At 44.3% G+C, this 15,611-nt stretch overlaps 1 pseudogene; it reads right to left on the reverse strand.

Moving 5' to 3' along the window:
- LOC124004949 overlaps positions 1–12,117 on the reverse strand; it is a 41,113-nt pseudogene extending 28,996 nt beyond the window's left edge.
- Between the last annotated feature and the right edge of the window lie 3,494 nt (positions 12,118–15,611).

Consider the following 15,611-nt stretch of genomic DNA (forward strand, 5'->3'; position numbering starts at 1 on the left):
GAGGAAAACCTACAATCGCATATTAAGACATTTCTTTTGGCCTAGATTAAAGAGGGATGTTTCTGATTTTATCAAAACTTGTCACACCTGTCAATTAACTGGTAAGCCTAATCAAGCTATTAAACCAGTACCATTGTTTCCTATTCCTGTACTCAGCCAACCTTTTGAGTATCTGATTATTGACTGTGTGGGTCCTCTGCCTCGTTCTAAAAGGGTAGCAGTTACCTGTTCACTGTGATGTGTCAGACCACTAGGTTTCCTGCTGCCTATCCTCTCCGATCTATCACGACTAAATCGGTGTTAAAAGCTTTGACTCAGTTTCTCTCATTGTTTGGAATCCCTAAGGTCATTCAGAGTGATCAAGGATCTAATTTTACCTCTAATCTGTTTGGTCAGGTTCTTCAACAGCTCCATATTAAACACAATGTGTCTAGCGCCTATCACGCGCAAAGTCAAGGAGCACTGGAACGTTTCCATCAAACACTTAAGACTTTGTTGAGAGCTTATTGTACTGAGATGGATAAGGATTGGGAGGAGGGGTTGCCTTGGTTACTGTTAGCCGCTAGGGAAGTTTCACAGGAGAGCACAGGTTTCAGTCCAAATGACCTTGTGTTTGGACATAGGGTGCGTGGACTTTTATCTGTTCTCCAGGATGACTGGAAGTCTCCCGAGCCTCCTCAGTCCCTGTGTTCGTATGTGTGTGATTTCCGGCGACGGCTGTATGCCGCTGGTGAAATGGCTAAAGAGAAGTTATCATCTTCACAGGAGAGGATGAAGGGCATATTTGATCGCCGAACTGAGCCTCGTCACTTTAGTCCAGGTGACCAGGTTCTTGCTCTGCTGCCAATTGTTGGTTCTCCTTTTCAAGCCAAGTTTCAAGGTCCATATACAGTGGTGCGCCAGTACACTGAGCAAAATTATCTAGTTGCCACTCCAGAACGGAGGAAAGCACACCAGCTGTGCCATGTAAATCTGTTAAAACCCTATTATGCACGTTCCTCTGAGACTGAACAGTGGGATTCTACAGAGGACGGTAAAACCTGTTCTTTTGGCTGATACCGTTGTTTCCTTGGGTTCTTGTTGTGCTAGATCTGTGCATGAGGAGGAAGATGTTCCTGGTCCTGACGATTGTATATTGCAGGGTAGATTGAAAAATTCAGAAACACTGGATATTTTAGACAGTCTTCTCACTCACCTACCTGTTGATGAGCGGAAAGAGATGGTTGGTCTGATTCAGAGATTTCCAGGTTTATTTTCTGATACACCTACACGTACAAACTTAATAGAACATGATATTGACATTGGAGGTGCTGACCCCATTCGTCAGCGGTTCTATAGAGTTTCTCCAGAGAAACTACGTTGTCTGGATGCTGAGGTCAAGTACATGCTGGAGAGTAAGATAGCAGAGCCTTCTTTCTCCAGTTGGGCTTCTCCCTGTATCTTGGTCAGTAAACCGGATGGAACAAACCGTTTTTGTAAGGTAAACAGTGTCACAAAGCCAGATTCATTTCCTCTTCCTCGGATGGAGGACTGTGTTGATCAAGTCGGTGCAGCTAAGTTTGTGAGCAAATTTGACCTGTTAAAAGGCTATTGGCAGGTGCCACTGACGAGTAGGGCACGTGAAATCTCTGCCTTTATTACACCCTTTGGTCTGTACTCGTATTCAGTTATGAGTTTCGGTCTGCGCAATGCACCTGCCACTTTTCAGCGACTTATGAACAGGGTTGTCGCCGGTCTGACCGGGTGCGCTGTTTATTTGGACGATGTAGTGATCTATGCAGATACTTGGGAAGAACATCTGTCCCGTATTCAAGCCTTGTTTGAACGTCTGGCTGCGGGTCGCCTCACAATCAATCTGGCAAAATGTGAGTTTGCTCAGGCGACCGTTACATACCTTGGAAAAGTGGTTGGGCAGGGTGAAGTGCGTCCTGTTCGGGCTAAAGTGGTGGCTATTGATGCTTTTCCACCACCAACTACTAAAAAGGAACTGATGCGTTTCTTGGGCATGATTGGTTATTACCGTAGTTTTTGTAATAACTTCTCTACTGTGGTCGCTCCCTTGACAGATATGCTGAAAGCTAAGGCTGTTTACGTTTGGTCTACTCATTGTCAACACGCTTTTGAAGATTCAAAGAGATTGCTTACCTCAACTCCAGTGCTGGCTGCTCCTCTCATGGATTTGTCATTTACCTTGCAGGTGGATGCTAGTCATGTGGGGGCAGGTGCAGTTTTGCTGCAAGCAGATGTGTCTGGGATTGAGAGGCCTGTTAGTTTCTTTTCTAAAAAGTTTAACGATTATCAGTTGAACTATTCGGTTATTGAAAAGGAAGCGCTAGCACTCATTTGGCGCTACAACACTTGAAGTGTATGTCGGGTCGGGGTAGTACCTATTGTGGTCTACACCGACCATAACCCCTCACTTTTTGAGGTCCATGATGTGTCCAAACCAGAGGATAATGCGATGGTGTTTATTTTTACAATCATTCCATCTCGATGTGAGGCACATCCGGGGGACTGAAAACGTGATTGCTGATGCGCTCTCTCGTGCGCCCTGTTCCTAATGTTTACGTGACTGACCATTGTTTCGCATTGTCATGTTCTCTCTGTCCTGTCTGCTCCCTCCTGGTCTTGTTTTCTTTCCTATTAAATGTTGCTTCCTGTGCGAAGGTTGCTGAGGTCTGGGGAGGAGGTTGGCTGGGGCAAATTGTAAGTGTGAACACGTAAACCCTCATCAATTTGGGGCACAGAGGCCTGTGTCAATTTGGGGCACAGAGGCCTGTGTCAATTTGGGACGCAGAGGCCTGTGTCAATTTGGGACGCAGAGGCCTGTGTCAATTTGGGACGCAGAGGCCTGTGTCAATTTGGGACGCAGAGGCCTGTGTCAATTTGGGACGCAGAGGCCTGTGTCAATTTGGGACGCAGAGGCCTGTGTCAATTTGGGACGCAGAGGCCTGTGTCAATTTGGGACGCAGAGGCCTGTGTCAATTTGGGACGCGGGAGGCTGGTATGTTGTTCCGGGGTCCTTGTTGGTCCCCGGTTTTATGGGGGGGAATGTGACGACCCTCCCACTCTGTCTGCCGTATTCTGTCTTTGTTCTTGTTTCCTTATTAGGATGCCGGTGGGCGGAGTTGTGAGGGTCGTCAGCTACATGGGAAACACCTGGGCCAGGTGTCTCCCAGGATAAATAGACCTCTTCAACATTCATGGAGGAGACTCTCTCCATGCAGACACCTGTTGTAGATTGTGGTGTGGTTCTTGGTGGCCTTTTTGTTTGTGTGCTTTGGCACCTTTCAACACCCTGCATTATCACATTCATGCATGCAAAACACTCACTTACACTACGGACTACTGATTACACACACCATTGGATATTTTCCTTAGTTGCTTTAGTTAATAAATATATCTTTTGTTACTCCTTATCTCCACGTTGTCTCCCTTTGTTACGGGCTTTGAGCCGGTTCGTGACACACCCTTTGCCTTAATGACCACGAAGGCCTGATTCATGCAGTCTCCTCTGAACAGTTGATGTTGAGATGTGTCTGTTACTTGAACTCTGAAACATTTATTTGGGCTGCAATTTCTGAGGCTGGTAACTCTAATGAACTCATCGTCTGCAGCAGGTAACTCTGGGTCTTCCTTTCCTGTGGCTGTCCTCGTGAGAGACAGTTTCATTATAGAGCTTGATGGTTTTTGTGACTGCACTTGAAGAAACTTTCAAAGTTCTTGAAATGTTCCAGATTGACTGAACTTCATGTCTTAAAGTAATGGACTAATGTTTCTCTTTGCATATTTGAGCTGTTCTTGACATAATATGAACTTAGTATTTTACCAAATATGGATTTCTTCTGTATACCAGCCCTACCTTGTCACAACACAACTGATTGGCTCAAACGTAGGAAAGAAAATCCACAAATGAACTTTTAACAAGGCACATTTGATAATTGAAATGCATTCCAGGTGACTACCTCATGAAGCTGGTTGAGATAACGCCAAGTGTGCAAAGCTGTCATCAAGGCAAAGGGTGGCTACTTTGAAGAATCTCAAATATATTTTGATTAACATTTTTTTGGTTACTACATGATTCCATACCATTTACTGCACCTTGCCTATGCCACTTGGCTATATATAGTTGAAGTCTGACGTTTACATACACTTAGGTTGGAGTCATTAAAACTTGTTTTGCAACCACTCCACACATTTCTTGTTAACAAACTATAGTTTTTGCAAGTCAGTTAGGACATCTACTTTGTGCATGACAAATAATTTTTCCAACAATTGTTTACAGACAGGTTATTTCACTTATAATTCACTGTATCACAATTCCAGTGGGTCAGAAGTTTACATACAATAATATGACTGTGCCTTTAAACAGCTTGAAAAATTCCAGAAAATGATGTCATGGCTTTAAGAAGCTTCTGATAGGGTAACATTTAAGTCAATTGGAGGTGTATCTGTCAATGCATTCCAAGGCCACCCTTCAAACTCAGTGCCTCTTTGCTTGACTGTAACGGCTGTCGTGGGAAGAAGGTGAGGACCAAAGTGTAGCGTGGTAAGTGTTCATCTTATTTAATGAAAAAACTCAACACTGAATAACAAACAAAGAAACAACCAAAACAGTTCTGTCTGGTGCAGACACACAAAGACTTTTTCCTCATGTTTGGAGGAAAAAGGGGGTAGGCTTGCAAGCCAAAGAACACCATCCCAACCGTGAAGCACGGGGGTGGCAGCATCATGTTGTGAGGGTGCTTTGCTGCAGGAGGGACTGGTGCACTTCACAAAATAGATGGCATCATGAGATGGGAAAATTTGTGGATATATTGAAGCAAAATCTCAAGACATCAGTCTGGAAGTTAATGCTTGGTCGCAAATGGGTCTTCCAAATGGACAATGACCCCAAGCATACTTCCAAAGTTGTGGCAGAATGGCTTAAGGAAAAGAAAGTCAAGGTATTGGAGTGGCCATCACAAAGCCCTGACCTCAATCCTATAGAACATTTGTGGGCAGAACTGAAAAAGAGTGTGCGAGCAAGGAGACCTACAAACTTATTGTGGGATGCTTGTGGACGCTACCCAAGTTAAACAATTTAAAGGCAATGCTACCAAATACTAATTGAGTGTATGTAAACTTCTGACCCAATTGGAATGTGATGAAAGAAATAAAAGCTGAAATAAATCACTACTATTATTCTGATATTTCACATTCTTAAAATAAAGTGGTGACCCTAACTGACCTAAAACAGGGAATTTTTACTAGGATTAAATGTCAGGAATTATGAAAAACTGAGTTTAAATATATTTGGCTAAGGTGTATGTAAACTTCCGACTTCAACTGTACATATTCTCATTCACACCTTTAGATTTGTGTGTATTAGGTAGTTGATTTGTGTGTATTAGGTAGTTGTTGGGGAATTGATAGATTACTTGTTATATAATTACTTCATTGCCGGAACTAGAAGGGCAAGCATTTCGCTACACTCGCATTAACAGCTGCTAACCATGTGTATGTGACCAATACAATTTGATTTGACTGTATATCAAATACACACACACACACACACACACACACACACACACACACACACACACACACACACACACACACACACACACACACACACACACACACACACACACACACACACACACATAGACACACACAGTACCGTGGCTTGGGTTTTCTCTGTGTTGAGGTAGTTGAGCGGGTCCAGGGGACAGTTGGACTCTACTCTACAGATGGGATGAAGGGACGACACTCGGGCACTGAGGGACAGACTGTAGGGCACAGGACCAGTGGGCACCGAGGAAACCAGGGCACTGCCACTACTACCACTGTCTGACCCTTAGAGTGAGATGGGGTCAGGGAGGGAGGAGGAGGGAGAGGGACAGAGAAGAAAGAAGGATAGAGGAGAGAGAGACCCACAAATTAGCATGTTTTTGTTCTGGCCCAGCACTTCCACCTTTCAACTCAACAACACGTCAATCAGATGTTTTTAAGCTGGACTGGAACTAAAGCCTGCACCACTCCCTGTGGGTCTCCAAGAGCAGGACTGAAGACCACCACCCTATGGGACCAGCTGCTGGTTCCTAGTCACACTGCTGCCCACAAGGTTTTGTTCTGCACTGTGATGTATTAGTGGTTTGTGTCTCTCCATACAGGGGTCCATGTTCTTACCCTGGGGTTGATAGCGGGGGTTGAGCACAGCTGGAAGGCAGAGCCTCAGGCCATCGTCAGCCTGTACAGCCAGCTCTGTCACATAGTCCAGGCTGACAAGAGGCCTTCTCCCCTGGAAGCAGACTACCAACACTCAGCTTGAACACATCCGGGCTCTCATCACTCTCCTCCAATAGGAAGGCCTGCTGGCCCGAGCTCAACAAATCATCATACTGCTCCCGCGCCTGAGAGGGGGACAGAGGAACACAAGGACGCATCATCAGCCTGAGACAATAGTGATATGAGAGCTGTCAAAAGGATAATACTGATTCTTGAAGCTCCGCAAGTCATAGACTGCTTGGTTAACAAATTGGGTATAGTTGCCCACAGTAAGACTTTACACCAAGTTGTTCTTAAACCTGTGTAGTAACTATGTAACTATGAATCCTGCAACAAATTATACTTTTGTGGATCTGGATTGTTGCTTTTGTCTCATTGTTGACTTGTCATCTCTCCTCACCTTCTGTTTCTCCTGAACCTCAGCCACCACCTCAGTCTGTCCTATCTTGGCGCTGAACTTGCAGACAGCAGCCTCTCCTGGTAGAGGGAAAACAAAGATGGCCTCCAGAGGGCTCTCCTCCTGGTTCTCATACTGCAGAGTGGAGCTCACAGTGGCTACATTCCCCTGGACACTCACCTCCACAGCAATACTCTTCAGAGGTACTGCGAGAGGGAGTGATGGATGGAGAGAAGATAAACAAGATACTGATGAGAGCTCATGCCTGGGAGAATGAAAATCCACACAGACGTGGAAGTAAACAATCATTTCTGCTTTCAAACAGTACCTGGTTCATTCTTGACAGTTACCAATCCACAGCAGTTCACCATTTTGGCACCTGAATAGGGAAGTCAGGTGTCATATTATTGTCCTCTTACTGGGAAACAGGCACGGTTGGAATATTGATTTGTACTGTATCAATATTGATAAAACCTGGCAATAATACAACATTGGTCTTCTTAGGAGAGGGAACATACATACTCATTTCCTCATACAAATCAAATCAAATGTATTTGTCACATGCTAAATAAACAACCAGGGTGGTCTCATAGACTATACGTAATATACTATATGTAAATCCGCGACACTCAAATTAGTATGATAAGTTATGTTTGGTATGGTTGCATAAGATAGGTTACTTAAGGTAAAAATTATAGTAGGGTTGTTGGTCGGAGTGGATTTGAAGGCGTGTAACATGAACATCAAGCAATCCAAAGGTTGCATGTTCGAATCTCATCACAGACAACTTTAGGATTTTAGCTAATTAGCAGCTTTTCAACTACTTACTACTTTTTAGCTAATTTGCGATTGCTTAGCGTGTTAGCTAACCCTTTCACATAACCCTAACCTTAACCATTTAACCATTTAACCTAACTCCTAACCCTAGCCTTAACCCATAACCCCTAGCCTAGCTAGTGTTAGCCACCTAGCCACCCAGCTGAAGTTAGCCACAACAAATTAAAATTAGTAACATATCATCAATTTTTTTAATTCGTAACATATTGCGCTAATTACTAATTCGTTACATATTGTATGAATTGTAATTTGTAACATAACATATAAATTGTAAATCGTAACATATTCTAAGAAATTATTGTATTCTAAGAAATTATGGTATTATGGTATTATGGTATTTTACAAATTAAAATACCATAAGAAAAGTAACATATCACACTAAATGGAATGTCTCAGATCTACTTACAGAATAATATGAAATGTTCTGAGACCACGTTGAAACAACAGGTGTAGACTATCAGTGAAATGCTTACATATGGGCCCTTCACAACAATACAGAGAGAAAGAAAATAGAGAAACGAAAGGGCCTTTGAGCAAAAAGGGAAATTACAGAGCTTGGAGTTCTTGTGAACAATAAACAATGAAATGACCAAAGCAGCTTGACGCAATAATGTCAATCTCTGTCCAGTGTCCATCCTGTGTAACATCTGGTTGAACTAGTCATAGAGATCCTATTCAATTGTTCTAATTCCTCATTCTATGAGACTAGTGAAATTGAATGGAACGCAATAGTCAATAGTGGGTGATTAGTCAGGTAGGCTATTTCATCATTTCAGAGTTTTAGGATGACACAAATTGATTTATACAGGCAAGTAAACATTTCACACTTGTCTGACAACCTGGGTTCGAATAACGTTTAGCAAAAAGCTTCTCAGGACAAACACACACGCATGGATTTAGGTTACTTTAGCCCATCATACCAGCTGTAGAATATTCAAATGTTTATTTTTTTTCACACCCTTTTTCTCCCCAATTTCATGTTATCCAATTGCAATCCAAATATGATCTTGTCTCATCTCTGCAACTCCCCAACGGGCTCGGGAGAGGCGAAGGTTGAGTCATGTTGTCAGGATTTGGCCAAGGTTGTTCCGGTTTTTGGTCACTAGATGCCCCCATTGTGCCTTTTGACCTTTTGTTTTCCCTTGATCCCCATTATTATTTGCACCTGTGCCTCGTTTCCCCTGATTGTATTTAAACCCTTTGTTTTCCTCAGTTCTTTGCTCTGTGTTTGTATGTTAGCACCCAGCCCTAGTACTCTGTGAACTCTTGTTGATCCCGGTGGACTCTCTTGTGGAATTCTGTTTTTTTGTTCTTGTTTGTTTGTTTTTGAGTATCTTTTGAGGCTTTTTGTGCTATACCTTCCACCTTGTGGATTTACCTTTTTGTCTTGGAGGATTACCTTTGTTCTTGTGGAATTCCTCATGTTTTCCTGAGGAACTTCACTTTTTACTTAATTAAATACACCGTCTCAAGTACTGCTGTGTCTGCCTCATCTTCTGGGTTCTGCCAACTATTCGTGGCTCAGTTGGTTAAGTGACTGTTTCTCACTCTGGAGACCCGGGTTCGTAACCGGGTCCTGACACATGTGTCCTCTGAAACATGACCCGCCAAATCACGCTCCTTAACACTGGCCCGCTTAGCCCGGATGCCAGCAGCACCAATGTGTTGGAGGAAAAACCGTACAACTGGCGACATGAGTCAGCATGCGCCCAGCCTGCCACAAGGAGTTGCTAGAGCATGATGGGAAAAGAACATCCTGATCAAACCCTTCCCGAACCCGGGCGACGCTGGGCCAATTGTGTGCCACCTCATGGGTCTCCAGGTCGGGGCCAGCTGCGACACATCCTGGTCTGTGGTAGAATATTCAATAACCACAGCAGATTTTTTTGTTAAATAAGGTAACACTTCATTTTAAGGGGTCCATATTAAAGTCTAATTACATGTGTAATTACACTGTAACAAGTATTGCAGTTAACTGTAGCAACCAATAGTTACACTGCAATAACAAGATGTAACTGGTAGTCATTGCCATCTGTAATTACAAAGGCTTGTTACAAATGGGCAGGTTTCCACTAAATTCATCAACTTAGTCTTTTGTCTCTTCTCAGCTGCATCCGATTAGTAACAACAGTCACGAAGTCTGAGACCCCTCATGATTGCACTGGCTATCTGCACGATTATGCTCAATAGGCTCTAATTACTTACCCATGAATGTGCACTGTTTAAAATATATTTCCACTCAACGTTATTGTTAGCACTTGCAACCAAAATTAAGTGTACCATCTGGGTTAATTTGGTCATCCCAGATTAGGAAAAGACACACTATTTCAAAGCATAGTACATTAAATGTTTTCCTAAGTACAATGTAATTACTAGTTGTTACACAGGATTTAGCTAGTTAAAATAAAGTGTTTCTTGAGGGGTACTTAGTTGTAATTAATGTATACGTATACGTATACAGTACACAACCCATCCTGACAACCTGGCCCTCATTTTAAAGGTTCTGGATACGCAATCCAAGTGAGAGGATAAACACCACAGAGTACATTTAATATCTACATAGCTAGTTAAAAGCATGTGTATCTTAAGGGGTACTTACTTGTAATGAATGTGTACTTATACAGTACATTACCCATCCTGACAACCTGGCCCCTCATTTTAAAGCTTCTGTAAGTTTTACTTCATTTCTGTACCTTATTGCGAAACTTCCAGAAGCTTTAAAGCTACAATATGTAACTTTTTGGGCGACCCTACCAAATTCACGTTTGAGTTAATGTGAGTTATTAATCTGTCATTCTAGTCTCAGAAGCAGAAGATATGTCCTATGTTCCCTATTTCTTTACTTCCCATTCTTAAGTTTTATTTTTTAGTCTTTTACTTTCGGTTTTGTACACAAGATTCAAACAGAAAATACAATATTTTGGGTTATTTGCAGAGATATCTCACAGCAGTTTAGATGGTACGATTACTCTCTACTTTATACATTGCCTGTTTTGTCACATAAACAGACATTTCAGCAACCAGGAAATGGAGGAGCGATTTCTGCATATTGCACCTTTAAAATGAGGGCCAGATTGTCAGGATGGGTAATTTACTGTATGAGTACAACAGGTGGGTATAATTATACAACAGGTGGGTATAATCCTGAATGCTGATTGGTTAAAACCACATTCCAGCCAGTGTACATTCCACAAGTAACCACCGGCTAAATCTATGACATTAACATGCATATTTACTCTGCTCCATCTGACTACGCAATCCACTGTCTCAACAGCCCAGCCAAACAATTTATAAACTTGATCTCCACTATAAAAAGCATCAAGACATTATCTCACATTTCTTTTATACTAATGTTTAGTTTGCAACAGTGGAGATTTGTATAAACCTTGCTGTCTGTCTCTCTGACATTATTTCAATATTCAAATTCGGTCTCCAGCTGTCCCATAGTAATAACTGTGTTGGGATGAGACAGACAGGCAGGGAGGCAGCATTTCTCAGCCAGTTGAAATCATGAATCAGCTGGCAAAATTTTTATGGATATGTACAAAGAAATGTCAGCTAGTTTGCGGGTCTTTCCAGCTTCAGTTAAAAGGGATTGTGTAAGCTAGCTGTGTTGTTGGCTAGCTCCTCTGAACCACAGTGTCCTGGTGAGTGTGCACATTTTGAATGCCAGGCGAAATCGCTCCTCATTAGCTCATTGTTGTAGTTGCTCATGTACTATGCTTTGAAATAATGTATTTTTCCACATCTGGGATGCCACCCATATTAGATCCCAGTCAGTGAGGTTGACTTACTGATCTGTTTTTACCAGCTCAACCAAGTTAACCCAGATGGAACACTTTATTTTGGGTACAAGTGCTAGCAACAACACTGAGTGGAGATATAGTTTGAACAGTTAACATCAAAGCTAAATAATTAGAGCCTATTGACCATAGGCTATAATCTCTCAGACACCCAGCACATCCATGAGAGATGTGATGAATGTCTGTTCAATAAACATGATACATTCTGAACGTTCTGTAACGTTGAGCAGTGTTGAACAGAAGTCTATAATAATAAGCATAGTAATAAACATGATACATTCTGAACGTTCTGTAATGTTAAGCAGTGTTGAACAGAAGTCTATAATAATAAGCATAGTAATAAACATGATACATTCTGAACGTTCTGTAATGTTGAGCAGTGTTGAACAGAAGTCTATAATAATAAGCATAGTAATAAACATGATACATTCTGAACGTTCTGTAATGTTGAGCAGTGTTGAACAGACCCTGAGAAGTTGTCACATGTTACTTGTTGTGCATCTATTCTAGCAAGCTAAAGCAAACCGCCATAAAATAGGATGTTGTAATATGTGGATCCTATCGAATTGGATGGTTCAAAGTCTATTTCTAACAACATAGTAAATGTCATTCAAAATGTAAAAAAACCTGAATCCGTTAACAAAGTAATCATCCCAAACAAGACGTGTGTGTAACATACCTTCAAATCTGTGATGGGTTTCAAAAACCGCTTTACTGGTCCAGGTGATAAAAAAACAATACCAAGTTTTTACTTTAGTTTAGAATGAATTTGCATCAGAGTACACTACTTCTTCTTGGGTTGTAAAGGCACACTGGATATGGTGCAGCTAGGGTGGACTGTGCATGGTTATATATATATATATCTCTCTCTCTCTCTCTCTCTCTCTCTCTCTCTCTCTCTCTCTCTCTCTCTCTCTCTCTCTCTCTCTCTTACTTCATCCGTGAGTCACCTCAAAAAAACAAATAGTGAAAAATAAAAATAACAAATTAAAAAGCAGCAGTAAAATAACAGTAGCGAGGCTAGAGTTAAAATGACTATGCATAGATAATAAAAATAAAGTAGCAGCACTGTAAAAATAGGGGGGGGGCAGTGCAAGAAGTCTGGGTAGCCATTTGATTAGCTGTTCAAGAGTCTTATGGCTTGGGGGTAGAAGCTGATAAGAAGTCTTTTGGACCTAGACTTGGTGCTCCAGTACCACTTGCCGCGCGGTAGCAGAGAGAACAGTCTATGACAGTCTCCTGAGGGGGAAGAGGCTTTGTCGTTCCCTCTTCGCGACTGTCTTGGGGTGTATGGACCATGTTAGTTTGTTGGTGATGTGGATGCCAAGGAACTATAGCCCCGTCAATGAGAATGGTGGTGTGTATGTACTCCTTTCCTGGAGTCCACAATCATCTATTTTGTCTTGATCATGTTGAGAGAGAGGTTGTTGTCCCTGGCACCACACGGTCAGGTCTATGACCTCCTCCCCATAGGCTGTCTCGTTGTTGTCGGTGATCAGGCCTACCACTGTTGTGTCATCTGCAAACTTAATGATGGTGCTGAAGTCGTGCCTGGTTGTGCAGTCATGAGTGAACAGGGAGTACAAGAGGGGACTGAGCACGCACCCCTGAGGGGCCCCAGTGGTGAGGATCAGTGTGGCGGATGTGTTTTTACATACCCTTACCACCTGGGGGTGGCCCGTCAGGAAGTCCGGGATCCAGATGCAGAGGGAGGTGTTTAGTCCCAGGGAACTTAGCTTAGTGATGAGCTTTGTGGGTACTATGGTGTTGAACGCTGAGCAGTTGTCAATGAACAGCATTCTCACATAGGTGTTCCTTTCCTCCAGGTGTGAAAGGGCAGTGTGGAGTGCAATAGAAAATACATCATCTGTGGATCTGTTGGGGCGGTACACAAATTGGACTGGGTCTAGGGTTTTCTGGGATAATGGTGTTGACGTGAGTCATGACCATCCTTTCAAGGCATTTCATGGCTACAGACGTGAGTGCTACGGGTCAGTAGTCATTTAGGCAGGTTACCTTAGTGTTCTTGGGCACAGGGACTATGGTGGTCTGCATGAAACGTGTTGGTATTACAGACTCAGACAGGGAGAGGTTGAAAATGTCAGTGAAGACACTTGCCAGTTGGTCAACGCATGCTCAGAGTACACGTCCTGGTAATCTGTCTGTTGACCTGTGTCGTGGATGTTACGATAAATGAGTGAAGAGGTGTGGAGTCAGGCGCAGAGAGCAAAAGATGTGGGAAAAACAACACGCTTTAATGTCCCGGAAACATAACATGAACAAAAGTGGAAACACAAGTGAACAGAAAAATAAACGGACAGCGTGAAACCCAAATGCCAACAAAAATACACTCAAACAAGAAAACAGGCGAACAAGCCCGCACGAAACAGAAGCGGGCTGAACAGACTATATATAACCCTATCCTCACAACCAAACAAGAAACAGGTGCTACCAATTAGACAGAACTAAAGGAACACAGAACAACGGATCGGCGATAGCTAGTAGACCGGCGACGACGACCGCTGAGCGCCACCCGAACAAGAAGGGGAGTCACCTTCGGTAATATTCGTGACAGTACCCCCCCCCCCCCCCCCCTCTGACACGCAGCTCCCGCAGAGCGCCAACGCTGGCCTCGGGGACGACCCGGGGGCCGAGTCGCTGGGCGATCCGGACGGAGGCGATGGAATTCACTCAACATAGATGGGTCTAGAATATCCCTCACCGGAACCCAGCACCTCTCCTCCGGACCGTACCCCTCCCAGTCAACGAGGTACTGCAAGCCCCTCACCCGGCGTCTCGAGTCCAGAATAGCTCGTATCTTGTACGCCGGGGACCCCTCGATGTCCAGAGGGGGCGGAGGAACCTCCGGAACCTCATCTTCCTGCATGGGACCAGCTACCAGCGGCCTGAGAAGAGACACATGAAATGAGGGGTTAATACGATAATACGAAGGAAGTAATAATCAATAACAAACCTCATTTATTCTCCTCAGGACTTTAAATGGCCCTATACACTGCGGACCCAGCTTCCGGCAGGGCAAGCGGAGGGGCAGGTTTCGGGTCGAGAGCCAGACCCTGTCCCCAGGTGCAAACACGGCGCTCTTCTTCTGCGTAATGACTCTTGGACCGCCCTCCAGGTCTCCTTAGAGCGCTGTACCCACTCCTCCACCGCAGGAACCTCAGTCTGGCTCTGATGCCACGGTGCCAGGACTGGCTGGTACCCCAACACGCACTCAAATGGTGACATGTTGGTAGAGGAGTGGCTTAGTGAGCCCAGGGAATATATCTCGCCCACTCCCCTGGCCGGTCCTGGCAATACGACCGCAGAAACCTACCCACCTCCTGGTTAACTCTCTCCACCTGACCATTACTCTCCAGGTGATACCCTGAGGTCAGGCTGACCGAGACCCCCAGACGTTCCATAAATGCCCTCCAAACACAGGAGATAAATTGGGGGCCCCAATCAGAAACTATATCCTCGGGCACCCCGTAGTGCCTGAATACATGGGTGATAAGAGCTTCCGCAGTCTGTAGGGCCGTAGGGAGACCGGGCAATGGGATAAAACGGCAGGACTTAGAGAACCGATCCACAACGACCAGGATTGTTGTGTTACCCTGAGAGGGGGGAAGGTCGGTAAGAAAATCCACCGATAGATGGGTCCACGGCCATTGTGGAACAGGAAGAGGTTGTAATTTACCTCTTGGCAGGTGTCTAGGAGCCTTACTCTGGGCGCACACCGAACAGGAGGAAACATAGAATCGCACATCCCTCCTCAAAGTGGGCCACCAGTACTTCCTCTCAAGACCTCTCACTGTCCTAAAAATACCTGGGTGACCCAACGAGGGTAGACAATGAGCCCATCGAATCAATTGATCACGGACAGCCAGCGGCACGTGCCTACGACCCTCCGGACACTGTGGAGGCGCAGGTTCCTCCCTTAGCTCCCGCTCGATGTCCGCGTCCACATCCAATACTACTGGTGCCACCAGCTTAGCTGCCGGAATGATGGGAGTAGGATCGATGGACCTGTCCTCAGTGTCATAGAGTCTTGACAGCGCGTCGGCCTTAGTGTTAACCATAGCCAACAACTCCCTATCCCCCACATCATAATTCCGCTCCGCTGGCCCGAGTTTCTTCGAAAAAAAGGCACAGGGGCGGAGCTTCGGTGGCGCACCCGAACGCTGTGAGAGCACCGCTCCAACCCCAGCCTCGGATGCGTCCACCTCTACTATAAACGCCAAAGAAGGGTCCGGATGTGCCAACACCGGCGCCTCAGTAAACATCGCCTTCAACTTATGAAAAGC

This window comes from Oncorhynchus gorbuscha, linkage group LG19 (assembly GCF_021184085.1).
Source record: "Oncorhynchus gorbuscha isolate QuinsamMale2020 ecotype Even-year linkage group LG19, OgorEven_v1.0, whole genome shotgun sequence".
In the NCBI taxonomy this organism is placed as follows: Eukaryota; Metazoa; Chordata; class Actinopteri; order Salmoniformes; family Salmonidae; genus Oncorhynchus; species Oncorhynchus gorbuscha.